Source organism: Bos taurus, chromosome 17 (assembly GCF_002263795.3).
Source record: "Bos taurus isolate L1 Dominette 01449 registration number 42190680 breed Hereford chromosome 17, ARS-UCD2.0, whole genome shotgun sequence".
NCBI classification, from domain to species: domain Eukaryota; kingdom Metazoa; phylum Chordata; class Mammalia; order Artiodactyla; family Bovidae; genus Bos; species Bos taurus.
The window spans coordinates 6353460-6368293 of record NC_037344.1 but is presented as its reverse complement, the minus strand read 5'-3'; the positions used below and the strand labels follow the sequence as shown (position 1 = coordinate 6368293).

The following is a 14834-nucleotide window of genomic DNA, read 5'->3' as shown; positions in this document are numbered from 1 at the left end:
CAGAGATGACACTCTGAAGTAGTGTAACTGTTTTTCAGTGCAGAGAAGTCTCCCGAGCTAACTAGCAATACCTCTTTTACGTAAGTTGCTTGCTCTTTGTCATGCTTATTCTTTTAAGAAGGTTTACTTGTTTTGAGTTTTTGTAAATTTTGGAATGCACCTTCTGTTTATCATCCTGGCAATCACTCCTCACTTTGCTGCAGCCTCCCCGGGCCTTCTTTCTTCTCCTCCGATCACATCCTTTCCCATCCTCAGAGCCTCCCTCAGATTGTTCTTTCCCCTCTGCCTGCTCTCATTTGTTTTATTGTGTTGTTATTTTAAAAATGTGATCAAATATACATTCTGTGGGGTGAGTTGTATGCCCCCTGCACAAGTCATATACTGAAACTCTAATCTCCAGTGCCCCGGAATGTGAGTATAATTGGAGATAGAGTCTTTAACGAGGTAAGCTAAAATGAGATCCCTGGGTTGGGCCCTAATCCAGTAAGACTGTGTCCTGATAAGTAGAAGAAATCTGGGCAGAGACAGTTACAGAGGGAAGACCGTGCTGGACGCACGGGCAGAAGGCGGCCGCCGATGACCAAAGAGAAAGTCTTCAGAAGAAACCAACGCTGCTCACAGCTTGATCTTGCACATCTAGCTTCTGAAACTGTCAGAGAATAAATGTCTGTTTTTTAAGCGGTCCAGACTGTGGAACTTTATTATCATAGGCCTGCATGCTAAGTCTCTTCAGTCATATCTGACTCTATGCAACCCCTTGGACTGTAGCCCTCCAGGCTCCTCTGTCCATGGGATTCTCCAGGCAAGAATACTGAAATGGATTGCCATGCCCCCCTCCAGGGGATCTTCCTGACCCAGGGATCAAACCTGTGTCTCCTGCATTGGCGGTGGGGGGGGGCGGGGGGGCGGGGGGGGGGCGGTTCTTTACCACTGTTGCCACCTGGGAAGCCCAGTGCACACTAATATAATATATAACATAAAGCTTATGAGTTAACCATTTTTAAGCATACAGTTCAGTGTCTGTATTCACATGACTGTGCAACCATCCTCACCCTCCATCTTCAGAACTTTTGTCTTCTTGCAAAACTGAAATTCTGTACCCTGTTCTCTCTGCGGACATGGCTTGGCGAGCGACTAAACAACAAGAGCCCAGCCCCTGGCAGCCACCCTTTTACTTTTGGGTCTATGAGTTTGAATACTCTGGGTCCCTCATATATGTGAAATCAGACGGTATTTGTTCTTTTACGACTGGCTTATTTCACTTTGTATTATGTCTCGAGATTCATCCAGGTGGTAGCATGTGTCAGAATTTCCTTCTTTTTTATGACTAATATTCCATTTTATGCACATATACCATGTGTTATTTATTGGATGGTCATTTGGATTGCTTTCACTTTTTTGGCTATTGTGAAGGATGGTGCTATGAACGTGAGTATGCAGATACCTCTCTGAGATTCTGCTCTCTTTGGGGTATATGTCTAGAAGTGAAATTGCTGGGTCGTATGGTATCTCTGTTAATTAATAATTAATATTTTGAGGCACCACTGTATTGTTTTCTATGGCACCATTTTACGTTCCCGTCAGCAGTACACAGTTTCAGTTTCTCCACATCCTTACCAAAATTTGTTATTTTCTGTTTTTTGAGTAGTAGAAATTGTATTACTGCATATCAGAACTTTCAGGTATAATGCCATGCCCTTTTAATTTTTTTGTCGGAAGTGATAAAATACGGCTTTTTAATTATCACTGCATTAATCAAAAAGAGTTGATTCTCAAAAGGTTGTGATGTGGCATCTATCTTCTTGCTTCAGGCAGGACACCTTGGAGGCTCACCAGGAAGCGTTGGAGTTATTGGTGTGAAGTCACCGACAGCCATTTTTTTTGCTATTTGGTCCAGGAACTTTGTTCTTGTAGTAACTTTGGATCTGCTTATGTGACATGATACTAGCTATGACAGAAATAGGCATTTCTCAGGACAGAGGCCCTGTGAAATAGCTCTTTTGCGGAACTAAAAAGGCTAGCGAGCTTGTTATGTTTTCCCCCAGGGCAAATTTTCATTTTCCTAAGTGTTTACAGCTGTGTTTGTTTAAAACACTCATGTACCTAACAATTACAGTCCTGTGAAGAAAACAGAGCAAGTTAGACAAATTAGGCCTAAAAACATCTCAAGCAGAGGTTGTGGTAAAACACAGGAAGCTTGAGAGATGCACAGGGGCTTCCTCAGGGCATTTTTGAAATCATGGAAGAGCTGTATGTTCCACAGTAAACGCTGCACTACCTTTACACTCAAAGAGGTTCTGAATATTTATAAACACACCCCTTAAGACTGTGAAAATGGAAAGTTTTCTGTGGGTTAATTTTTTTTCTTTCCTTGTCCACTTGTGTGGATATCACTTAACAACTGCTGTAAGTGTTCTTGGCTTAACAGCAGCAAAACAGAAATCATTCTTTACTGTGGTTAGTGACAGTTGTAGCCACCCAGTCTCATTGGGAGGTCATGTACCAGCCTTCACCTCGCCTACACTTTGTCATTCTAAGCTGCAGTTTGTATATGTGATTTTGACTAGGAAGCAGCTCGGTTTAACAATCACAAGTACTAAGGCTTAACAGCAGCATCACAATACCCAGCAAAATTAATTTTATGCACGCAACTTATGTTTTTCTTTGTATGGTTTGTACACCCACTGGTTTGAGAATTCACAGTAAAGAATGTAATGGTGTTTCCTGTCTTATTAGCCTGTTCCTCAGTGTCACTGTAATAATAGTGCCTTGTCTAAGAACCCTGCAAACTCTGCCAGGGCTTCGTAGGCCATGGAAACTGAGATAACCACTGCTGTCATTAAAGGTGGCAGGTTGTGCCCCGGCAGGGATCAGCTACTCCTGCCTCACGCTGTTTGCTGATTTAAGTTCTCTTTGGAATAATGAAGCTGGATGAGGAACCCATGGCTCAGGTCATGTGCCCTTGCATGGGAATGATACAAGGAGCAGGAGTTGGTTGCCTTGCTTTCTTGAATTGTGCCCCACCCCAGGGCCCCCGGTCTGTTCCCCTTACTGTGTAAGTTCAGAGCCGACTCAGGGAGAAACCACTTCTTCCTTCATTGCTTCAGGTGTTTCCTGAAAGCCTTCTCATCAGTCCTGAGCTGGTTCAGTGGGACCACTCCTCAGTCTTTGTTACTACACCTCTAGCGCGCTGCCTCTAAGTTCAGTCAGTTCAGTCGCTCAGTCGTGTCCGACTCTATCCGACCCCGTGGACAGCAGCACGCCAGGCCTCCCTGTCCATCTCCAACTCCCGGAGTTTACTCAAACTCATGTCCATTGAGTAGGTGATGCCGTCCAACCATCTCATCCTGTGTCATCCCCTTCTCCTCCTGCATTCAATCTTTCCCAGCATCAGGGTTTTTTCAAGAGTCAGTTCTTCGCTTCAGGTGGCTAAAGTATTGGAGTTTCAGCTTCAACATCAGTCCTTCCAATGAATATTCAGGTCTGATATCCTTTAGGATGGTCTGGTTGGATCTCCTTGCAGTCCAAGGGACTCTCAAGAGTCTTCTCCAACACCACAGTTCAGAAACATCAATTCTTCGGTGCTCAGCTTTCTTCACAGTCCAACTCTCACATCTGTACATGACTACTGGAAAAACCATAGCCTTGACTAGACGGACCTTTGTTGGCAAAGTAATATCTCTGCTTATCAAAGCTATCTAGGTTGGTCATAACTTTTCTTCCAAGGAGCAAGTGTCTTTTAATTTCATGGCTGCAGTCACCATCTGCAGTGATTTTGGAGCTCCCCCAAATAAAATCTGTCACTGTTTCCACTGTTTCCCCATCTATTTGCCATGAAGTGATGGGACCAGATGCCATGATCTTTGTTTTCTGAGTGTTGAGTTTTACACCAACTTTTCCACTCTCCTCTTTCACCTTCATCAAGAGGCTTTTTAGTTCCTCTTCAGTTTCTGCCATAAGGGTGGTGTCATCTGCATATCTGAGGTTGTTGATATTTCTCCCAGCAATCTCGATTCCAGCTTGTGCTTCTGCCAGCCCAGCGTTTCTCATGATGTACTCTGCATAGAAGTTAAATAAGCAGGGTGACAATATACAGCCTTGACATATTCTTTTTCCTATTTGGAACCAGTCTGTTGTTCCATGTCCAGTTCTAACTGTTGCTTCCTGACCTGCATACAGGTTTCTTAAGAGGCAGATCAGGTGGTCTGGTATGCTCATCTCTTTAAGAATTTTTCAGAGCACTGCCTCTAGAGGCTGAGAAACAGAGGGCTGGGTTTACTTTACCGTATTTACTTTAATTAATACATTAAGTAATCAATTTAATTATGATTTAATTATGTTAATCGATTAATGAGTTATTTCATTTTATGCTCAACAAATAGAGAAAGTCTGCGCTGTGGAGAGAGAGAGCTGTGCTGAGCTCTGTTGAGGTCTGTAGAACAAATATAAAACAGTTCTATGGCAAGGAGTCTGGAGTGTCAGGTAAGAAGCATTGAGCCCTAGAGAACATGCCCAGGGCGGTTGAAAGGTCACTGTGTAGCTGGAGCGTCACTTCTCAGAAACTCTGGGGGGAGGGCTGGTCATTAATCCTCCCAGGAGATCAGATGGAGGCAGAGCAAATGAGGAACATGTGGGAGAAATAAAGCTAATTTCTTCACATCAGTTTCTGCCTCCTTGAGGGACCCGGCCTTTTAGAAAATGTACCCTGATCCTCTAATTGTAGTTAGGTACAGGAGTGTAAAATACAGAGAACATTCTTCATCTGATAATGAAAGTCATGGCTCTTTTTGTAGAGCAGAAGACTTGGGAAACACGCATGTATACCACACAGAAGAAAAGCATATCACCCGAAATCCAGCCACCTAGGAAAAATCGTGGTCAGCATCGTGGAGTACAACCTTTTCCCCCTATGTAATTGACCTTAATGATCTATATACTTGGATTCTCAGCCCAGATGGTGTACAGATTCTGTAAAGAATCAATATGAATTGGATTCATATAAGATCACTGTGTTGGTTATTGTGATGGTAATTTTGACCCTGCATAGCTTTTAAAATTATGTTTTTACTGAAGTAATAGTTGGATTACCTGCATATCTTTTACTTTATAGTTATTTTGAAAAATTTTTGTACACTTTGAAAAAAGCCCACTTGATTTCATTTTAGAGTATTTTAAAGCAGATCGCCTTATTTTAAAGAGAATGTTTTCAGTTGACATACTTTTGGGAATGCTAGAAGGAAATGGAGATTTTCTGATGAATTAAAGAGAATTATAGTGAAAGTGTTAGTCTCTCAGTCATGTCCAACTCTTTGTGACCCTATGGACGGTAGCCAACCAGGCTCCTCTGTTCATGGAATTCTCCAGATAAGAATAACTAGAGTGGGTAACCATTCCCTTCTCCAGGGATCTTCCTGACCCAGGGATTGAACCTGGGTCTCCTGCATTACAGGCAGTTTCTTTACCATTTGAGCCACCAGGGAAGCCCCCAAAAGAATTATGGTTGTTTAGTTTTGTGATAGTAACAAATGTCTGTAAATAGGTATCTTTGTATTCTTATAGTGTTCAGTTTCGGAGAAGGCAATGGCACCCCACTCCAGTGGATCTTGATATTCCAATCCACGATCTTGCCTGGAAAATCCCGTGGACAGAGGAGCCTGGTAGGCTGCAGTCCATGGGGTCACTAGAGTCGGACATGACTGAGCGACTTCACTTTCACTTTTCACTTTCATGCATTGGAGAAGGAAATGGCAACCCACTCCAGTGTTCTTGCCTGGAGAATCCCAGGGACGGGGGAGCCTGGTGGGCTGCCGTCTATGGGGTCGCACAGAGTCGGACACGACTGAAGGGACTTAGCAGCAGCAGCAGTGTTCAGTTTTGGTCCTTTTCATAGTGATATTTTTCCAGAAGTGATGTATGTTGTTAAGAAGGTGTGTGTTTCTTGTTATATCTTTTTATCATTCATGGAAAATTTGTGTGGGTAAAGTTAGTAAGAAAACAACTGAATTTTTTAATGTGTGCAAAGCTATTGGTGTGGGTCAAACCTTGACATCTGACAGGAACTTTTGGAACAAGAAATTTCCTGGGCAGTGTGGCCTTCACACTTAAGGAGGAACAAAGCTTTTGAAGTATATTTTCTGCTCTGCCTTTATTATATTTGCTCTGTCCATTTTGTGCCAGACCTGGACAGCTGCCAGTGGGATTCCATGTTTCAGAAATTGTTGCTGACTTCAGTCGTAGAGAGCAGAGTTTGTTCCTCCCCCTGCTCCCTGCCACGCCTGTGCCTTTTGACTGGTTGAGAGGTCTCAGTCTTCCTGGAGATTGGTGACTCCTTGTGCTGGGTTTTAAGAAGACATTGTTTTTAGTATAATGCCTGGCTATCCTGTTCTCTAATATCATTATAATTCTAAAAAATTCCTTGTAGTTCTGAGACCTTTTGTTTTAGGTGGGTAAAGGGTGTCACAAACTCAGGGACCAGACAGTTATATAACGAGAAAATGGTTCTAAGGAATATGACTCAGTCATAAAAAAGAGTGAAATGAGGTCATCTGCAGCTGCCTGGATGGATCTAGAGATTATCATACTAACTGAAGTAAATCAGAAAGACAAATGTCATGTGCTGTCACTCACACATGAGATCTAAAGCATGACACAGATGAACTTATCTGCAAAACAGAAGCAGACCCAGACATGGAGAAGAGAGTGACGGTTGCCAAGAGGGGAGGGAGAAGGGTGGACCGTGAGTTTGGGGTTAGTAGATGCAAACTATTACATTTAGCATGGATGAGCAACAAGTCCTACTGTATATCACAAGGAACTATAGTCTCCTGGGGGAAACCATAACGGAAAAAACTATAAAAAAAGAATGCATACATATATGTGTGTGTGTGTGTGTGTGTAAAGTAGGCACTTTGTTGTATGGTAGAAATTAGCACAACATTGTAAATCAGTGATATTTCAATTGAAAAGATTCTAAGTGTGGGGACTGTGCCAGGCTGGAGGATGCTCACAGTCTCCAAAGGCAGTAAAACAAAACCACAGAATATTACAGCCAAATATCAAGCCTAAATTTGACCAGAAGCTTACCCGTTTATGGGCTTCCCGGATGGCGCTAGTGGTAAAGAGCTGGCTTGCCAGTTGAGGCATAAGAGGTGTGGGTTTGATCCCTGGGTTGGGAAGATCCCTTGGAGGAGGGCATGGCAACCCACTCCAGTATTCTTGCCTGGAAAACTCTATGGACAGAGGAGCCTGGCGGGCTACAGTCCATGGGGTCGCAAAGAGTCAGACACGACTGAAGCAACTTAGCACAGGGCAACTACCCGTTTATGTCTGGTTATGCCAGGTACCCCTGTAGTATGCATTATCTCATCCTGGCTTCACAATAAAGGTAAACACTATTACTGTCCCCATCTTAGAGATAAAACTGAGGCTTAGAGAAGTTTTTTTTTTTGCCCATGTCACAGAGATAGTACACAGTTCAGTTCAGTCGCTCAGGCGTGTCTGACTCTTTGTGACCCCATGAATTGTAGCATGCCAGGCCTCCCTGTCCATCACCAACTCCTGGAGTTCACTCAAACTCACATCCATCGAGTTGGTGATGCCATCCAGCCATTTCATCCTCTGTTGTCCCCTACTCCTCCTGCCCCCAATCCTTCCCAGCATCAAAGTCTTTTCCAATGAGTCAACTCTTCGCATGAGGTGGCCAAAGTACTGGAGTTTCAGCTTTAGCATCATTCCTTCCAAAGAACACCCAGGACTGATCTGCTTCAGAATGGACTGGTTCGATCTCCTTGCAGTCCATGGGACACACCAGAGTCAAAACCAGGTTTGTCTGACTTTGGGTCTTGAGCTCTGGGTTGTGTTTTGATTTTAGGCCACAGAACTTTGAATTGCATTCATTGGGTAGGAGAAAAGTTGTCAGTCAGCAGCTAAGCTATTCAGCGGGTTTATGGCGGCTAGCTTTGTGGTCCTGGAGCAGGCAGCCAGGCCTGGGACAAAGGGTGGTGTTCTTGGGCTTAGAGGAGGAAGAGACTGCAGGATCAGGTATGGACAGGCTCTGAAAGTCTTCCCCAGGTGCCCAGGGAGGTGAGGCCTTGGTTGGGGGCATCAAGAAATTAATAGTTCCTGTGAGACACAGAAAACGTGTTGGGGGTATGGCAACATGTAGGAGGGGAAAACCTGACTGATGTTTGGTGGGAGCTTTGGCAGACGTGAGTCAGCTCTGGGTGATTCTTTGTGCCCTCGGCTTCGGAACTGTGAGTGAGGGAATAGCTAGAGCTGTGGAATAAAGAACTAAAACGTATGGGTTGAGGTTTAATCTAGGGCCTTCTGTCACAATACACTATTTTTTTTAATGTTATTAAAATTTTTTTTTATTCTATTTTTTCTTTATCCTACCACACAGCATGTGAGAATCTTAGTTCCCTGACCAGGGGTCAAACACATGCCCTCTGCAGTGAAAGTCCAGAGTCTTAACCTCTGAACCACCAGGGAAGTTCCACAATACACTTTAAAATTAAGTGAGGTTTTCATCAGGTAGAAGGGACTGACTTCTCACACTTTTTTTTTTTAATTAAAATTTTTAAAAATTTAATTTTTATTGGAGTATAGTTGCTTTACAATGTTGTATTAGTTTCTTACTGTGCGGTGAAGTAAAGCAGTCATATGTATACCTAGATCCCCTTTCTTGTCTAACATCTTAGCAGCAAATACTCACACCTCAGAGTGGTTTTTCTGGGGCCAAGCGGATCTCTGTCGGACCACTGGCATTTCCCGTGGTATTTAGTGGAAAGAAAGTATCCTCACAAACCTTTGGTTGTTGAGTTCACCAAAAACTGAAGGTGTGTTAACACAGCACCTTTTAACAAACAAATCCCTGAATCTCGTTGCACACTGTAGCTGTCAAAGCCTCTCTGTCCAAGTGCCTTTAGCTCAAGGAAGCGAGACGTCGAGCCCACCTCTTCCTGCCCAGATGCCCGCGAACGTGGACCCTGGGAAACACAGCTGCCTCTGTGAGAGGCCTGTCTGCATAAACCTCACAGAGCCCTACAGAGAGATGAACAAAAAAGTGCTCTCTCTCACACACACGCACACACACACACACACACACGGAAAAATTAAAGGGCTGTATCTTCACATTTTTTCCCAATGTGAATAAATTACAGAAATACATTAAAGACGGGTTTAATGGAATTTGCTTTCTGTAGCCTAAGACTTTTAAGTAGATACTGGAGGAGGAAGCAAACTCAGTGTCAAGAAACTTAATACTGTTAGAAGGAGGGCAGGGGTGGGACCCAAAATAGAGCACCCACAGGTCTTAGGAAAGCCCTTCTGTTGAATTGTCTGGTTTAAAATGATTGCTTTCCTAGAAGCAACAAGAAAAACTGGTCCAGTTTGTTTTTAGAGTTGGAAGAAAATCCTTAATGTAAGCAACTTCTGGCTTTGCAGTGTTTCCATCTGGAACATCATTGAAGAATTTGGCCAGATCTCAAGTGATTTATGTTTTGTAAATAAGATTACCTTCAGCTTCCTATTGTGAAAGAGCAAATGGTTTGGGGTTTGGCTGCTGCTTTTCAGCCTCTTTTAATTGCTTGTTCAAGGTAATACTGCATTAATCTCCATTATTTATTTCTAGACTTGGGTTTGCAACAGTGGTTTCTGAAGCAAGAAACCAGAACAGTGGTTGAAGCGAGAACGGCTTAAAGTATTAATACCCTTGTTGTAGAGTTACCGAAACGATAACTTGTTGTTGGTAGTGGTGTGGGGGCGGGATGGAAGGGCTTTTGCATACACCTGAAATTCAGCTTTTATGTTTTTCTACATTACGTTGCAATGCTCTTAATTTTATGAAACAAACGAAATAAAGGGAATCTCGTGTCCCTCGTGTCAGCTATTTTGAATGCTTTTTCATGTTTTAAGAGTTTCATGTCATAAGAATTCATAGGAAGACATTTCTTATTGAAATTGTGGACGTCCAGTGAAAAATGACATTTCACTTTGGTGTTAGAGGATACATTAGTATGAAAATGTGAATTCTGATATACTGTTTTTTTAAATGTGCTTAAGATTTTAATGTTTCAAATTAAGTAGTTTTTATAGGTCCCATGTTAAATTATCCTCATTATTAGGTTTAAATATTTGTGTGAGAGAGGTAAAAATTTTTAGCAAAGAAATGATCATTTTATACTGCAAGATAGAAAAAAAAAATTGAAGTGTTTCTGGGCATAAAATTTAGGAAAGCGGTACATTATCTATTTCATATTCACGGTAGATAAAAATAGTTACATCTAGTTAGTAAGTGTTCTGCTCTAGTAACCTTCTTCAGTACCTCTTCCTAAATCGCGGAAGTTTCTCCTTCAACTAGGATCTTAATATTTTGAGTTTCGAATCTTGTGCATTGTGCAAACCAAGCAAAAGATAAAATATACGGAGGTCACTCTGCTTTTCAGATTCTATCAGTTGTTTTGAATCTAATTCTTAAACTGTTCGTGATTCCTTGGCAGCAAGCCTCGTGCGTGTCACTTTATCTCATTGCTGTTAAGTCTAGTCCTGTCAAGAACAGGTTCACTAGTCTTTTTTAATTGCCTGCTTAAAATTTTTCATTTCCAAAATCGGCTGAAGAATTTAAGATGGTGACAAGTGTGGACAGAGGGTCACTTGAAAGTTCTGAGAGACTCAGGAACTCACTGAAGCGGGGAATGCAGACATGAACAGTTTAAGGCTGGTGTGGAGCGCTTGTATCCAGAACGGAGCGGGGCTCAAGTGCGTGTGATGGTGACTAGCATAACAGCTTTCTTTCCTCTGTCTTTGCATTTAAAAGTGTACCACCTGTTGTTTGAGGGAACTGGAGGCTAAGGATTAGACAGTTGGAAGGTTGAGACACAGATGAAGATGAGCCATCATCTGGAGGCGACAAAAGAGAGAAGGATATCCACCCTAAAACCTGAAAATCATGATCACATGAAGGAGGGGAAACCATGGTTAGATATGGGCCCTGCTCAAGGGCAGCGCAGTGACAAAGAGAGGAAAGAAGTCGTAAAAAAAAGTGAGGTGGAGAGATACGTAGGAGGAGGTAGGACAAAGTCCTTTGTTTCCTGAGAAAGCATAGTCTTTGACTAGAATACTGTCCCCCTCTGGGAGTAGAGAGGCCAGGTTTCCCAGCACACGGGGAGGCCGACTTTGTTGATGCTGCCCAGCAGAGTCTGAGGTGTGGTGGTGGGACCCTCGTTCTCACGACCCTGCGGGAATAGAGATGTAGGGACTGCGTTCCTTTCCAGGGATGTGTTTCGGAGCCAGAGCGGTGTGTGTGACCTTGAAAGGAATGATTGGTTGGGTGGGCCGCCTGGCTGAGTCAGATCAGAGTAGCCTCCGCTGTGCCGTCTCTTTTCCTTGAGTTACCCCTTACCTGGTGGACGTAGGAGGGGTGTTACTTTGCAGTGTGCTGAGGGCAGGGCTGACTTTGTGCCGTTAGATCCCCCTCACGCTTCCCTCAGAGCTCTTCCTGGGGAGCATCACGGCTTCACGTTGTTCCCCAACAGGGCCCCGTTTACTGGAAATGTATTTCATATTCTGGACCTTTCCTGATTTTCTTACCATCTACCAAGCTTCATGTTCACTTTCTCATTTCTCTAAACTCTCCAGATAACTGGAGCTAATTGAATAAAAACACTCATTCACCTGTGTAGGGTCTGTACATAACTCATCCCTGTTACATGTGTGAATTCTAAAGGATTCGCAGTACGCTGACACAAGGAAATGGTGGCATTTGGGGCGAGTCTGTGGGAAAGTATTAAGATGGTGATATTCCATTGAGTCATACTATATACATAGTTTATGTATGGGAAGTAAACTTGAACAAAAGGAACAGGAAGGGTAAGAAATGACAATTGAAGTATGATGAGCGTAGTCCTAGGGCAAACGTGAGATAGGGGCTACTAGCCTGTAGTTTGTAGGGAGATTTCATTTCCTCGAAGATAGTGAGTGCTTGGGTTTAACAGCACGGCTCACGAAATACAAGCCTAACCCATTATCTGGGTTGACCTGAAGAGTGAATAGTCTTTCCCAGAGGGCAGGAAAAACTGGTCCTCTTGGACTCAGGGAGAAACAGCAGTGTTGTATGTCATGAGGAATTTCAGGGAATTTTCAAGGGTGGTTTGGGCTATTTGTAATTGCTGCCTTGAGCTTGACTTTGAACTCTAACCCAGCTCCTGGTGCCATTAGGTATGACTTAACGGTGTTGGTCGGCTGAGGGAAGGGCTTGCAGGGCTACTGAGGGATCCTTGAGATTTGGGACTGTGCCATTCATTATTGCCAAAGGAGCGCAGAAAGTGTTTCTTGTTTAATGAAATAATGAATACCTAGCACCTCTGCCTGATGCCTTCCCCACCCCAAGACTGGCTGAAAGTAGGAAAGTGGTGTGTATATATATGAGATCCTGATGGTTTTGAAAATGCTCTTAATGCCTAAAAAAATACCAAACCCATATATTCCAGTCCCCACAGGGCACCCTAGTCATTGCAGGCAGTTCTGGTATCCCAGGAGTAGATGACTTCCCCGATTACAAGGTTCCGTTTCCTCATTTGCCCCTCGAAGGTGGTGTTGAAACCCTGGAATTGCGGGTGACTTACAAGTTCGGATTCTGTTCCTGGGTCGGGAAGAGTCCCTGGAGAAGGGAATGGCAGCCCACTCTGTTATTCTTGCCTGGGAAATCTCATGGACAGAGGAGCCTGGTGGGCTACAGTAGTCCATGGGGTCCCAAAGAGCTGGGCACTTCTGAGCCACTAACAGTTTCACTAATACTACAAATTAAAGCATAATAGATGGAAGATATCTCCTTCTCCCCAAACCACCTTTCCCACTCCTCTTCCCATGCTTCTTTCTGTCTTTCTGGCTGTGGTCCAGTTATGGGCTGTGGTTATGATTCTTGTACTGAAAGGTTGTTGTTGAATCACACAAAGACACTGTGATTCTTGGCCCCCAGAGGAGAAGTATTCAATCCGGGGCCAGAGACGAGGCTTGATCACTCAGAGCTTTTGTGTAATAAAGTTTTATTAAAGTATAAAGGAGATAGAGAAAGTATCAGAAGGGGGCAGAAGAGTACCCCCCTGCTAATCTTCAGCTGGATGTTATATAGTCACTAGCAGTCTGTTAATGAAAGAAAGGAATGTCTTAAAATTCAGAATGGCACCAGGCCCCTCACCCATAAGATGCATTTTGGGATAATCTTGGCACCAAATGGTTTATCCTGGGCCATAAAATGATTAACTTGAATCTTGAAGAAAGGGCAGACCACCATACAAATAGTTTCATTTACATAGATTAGGGGAACAATATCTGAGTATAACATACTGGTTTGTCAAGCAGGTTCTGAGCCAAGAGGCGGAACCGACTTTAAGACAGAGTTTGGGGTAAATGCATAGCACATTAGCATAGCTTAAGACAAACATTTCCATAAGAAAAAGGCATTGGTTAACTTCAGGTGAAACCAGATGTCATTGTGACAACACAGTATTCCAAGAGAAACCTCCTTTTAAATTTGTATAGAGAAGGAAAAAATATCACTAGTTTGTTTCCTCCTGCCGCTTAAGAGAGATAAAAATGTCTGACACTTGCAGGCTATTTCCTCCGTTTGGAGACCCCTGGCCTTCCTGCCTGTTACCCTCTCAGTACCTTATGAACAACTTGCCTAGAAGCTTAAAATATGTGTCACAAGCTTAGCCAGTTTAGTAGCTGGACTTGTTGATGACAGTCCTGAGCATGTGACTTCTTGCTCTGTCTCTCAGAGCAGCACCGCGGCACTTGTTGAAAAGACCCTGGTTTCTGCAGGGTGTCTGCTTGATGGGGCAAGTTTAAGTTGTGATCGTCACCAGTGGAGTTTGCGTGTTTTTTATATTGCATTTACAGAGGTTTAGTTCCTGCCTTCAGGGAGGTTGGACGCTCCTCTGTACAACATCGGACCTTCACAGCAGACGTAAATGTGGTCTGACTGCTAAGCACTCATTTGGATGCTAGTTTTAGCTTTTTGTCAGCCTCCTGGGCTGGTTTGATGTTTTTATTTTTGTAATGTGCCAGTCACTTTGTGTTGTGTTATAATAGAATCCCAGAAATGGAGGGACTCTTAGAGGTAATTAAATCTGGGGTACTTTAAACTTTTCCTTCCTTCAAAGGGACAGTAAAACCTCTAATTTAGACCTATCTATCTGTAAATGAGAGAAAAGCTGAATTTCTAGTTCCAGGAGGGATGGAAATGGGAGGCCCAAAGCCTCTAACATTTCTCTGCCCTCTTCCCGCCCTGCCCTGAAAGTACTGCAGTGTGCATCTGGGTCTCTATGGAGCCTGGTCTGAAAACCACAGCTCTGGAGAAATGGGTATTTTGCTACTTCTTAAGTGAATCTTCCTGGCACCAATTTACAGTTTATTGCTTCCTGAGGGCAGAATTTTAAAACTGAACAGCTCAAAGTTCTTCCTTTGTGCTTATCTTAGTGTGAATTACTTTTAGTCACTTAGCAGTCATCAAGGAGCCTCTTGTACGTTATGAAACCTCAGTTCAGCCAATGTGCACCATCCGGTAACACAGGTAAGAAGTTGACCTGAGGGCCGAGTGGTACTTTATTATTATTTTTTGAATTTGATGGCAAATATGACATCCAGGTAAGACTATGCTTGTACTTAAGAAGTTGGTATGTCCTTCATGCTGCTTAGTCACTAAGTCATGTCCGACACTTTGCTACCCTTTGGACTGACTGTAGCCCACCAGGCTCCTCTGTCCATGGGACTTTTCAGGCAAGAATACTGGAGTGGGTTGCCATTTCCTTCTCCAGGGGATCTTCCTGACCCAG

At 43.3% G+C, this 14834-nt stretch overlaps 1 protein-coding gene across 2 annotated transcripts in view; it reads left to right on the top strand.

The window, feature by feature from the left end:
* FHIP1A (FHF complex subunit HOOK interacting protein 1A) overlaps positions 1–14834 on the top strand; it is a 308163-nt gene that overhangs the window by 40493 nt on the left and 252836 nt on the right. The window lies entirely within an intron of this gene.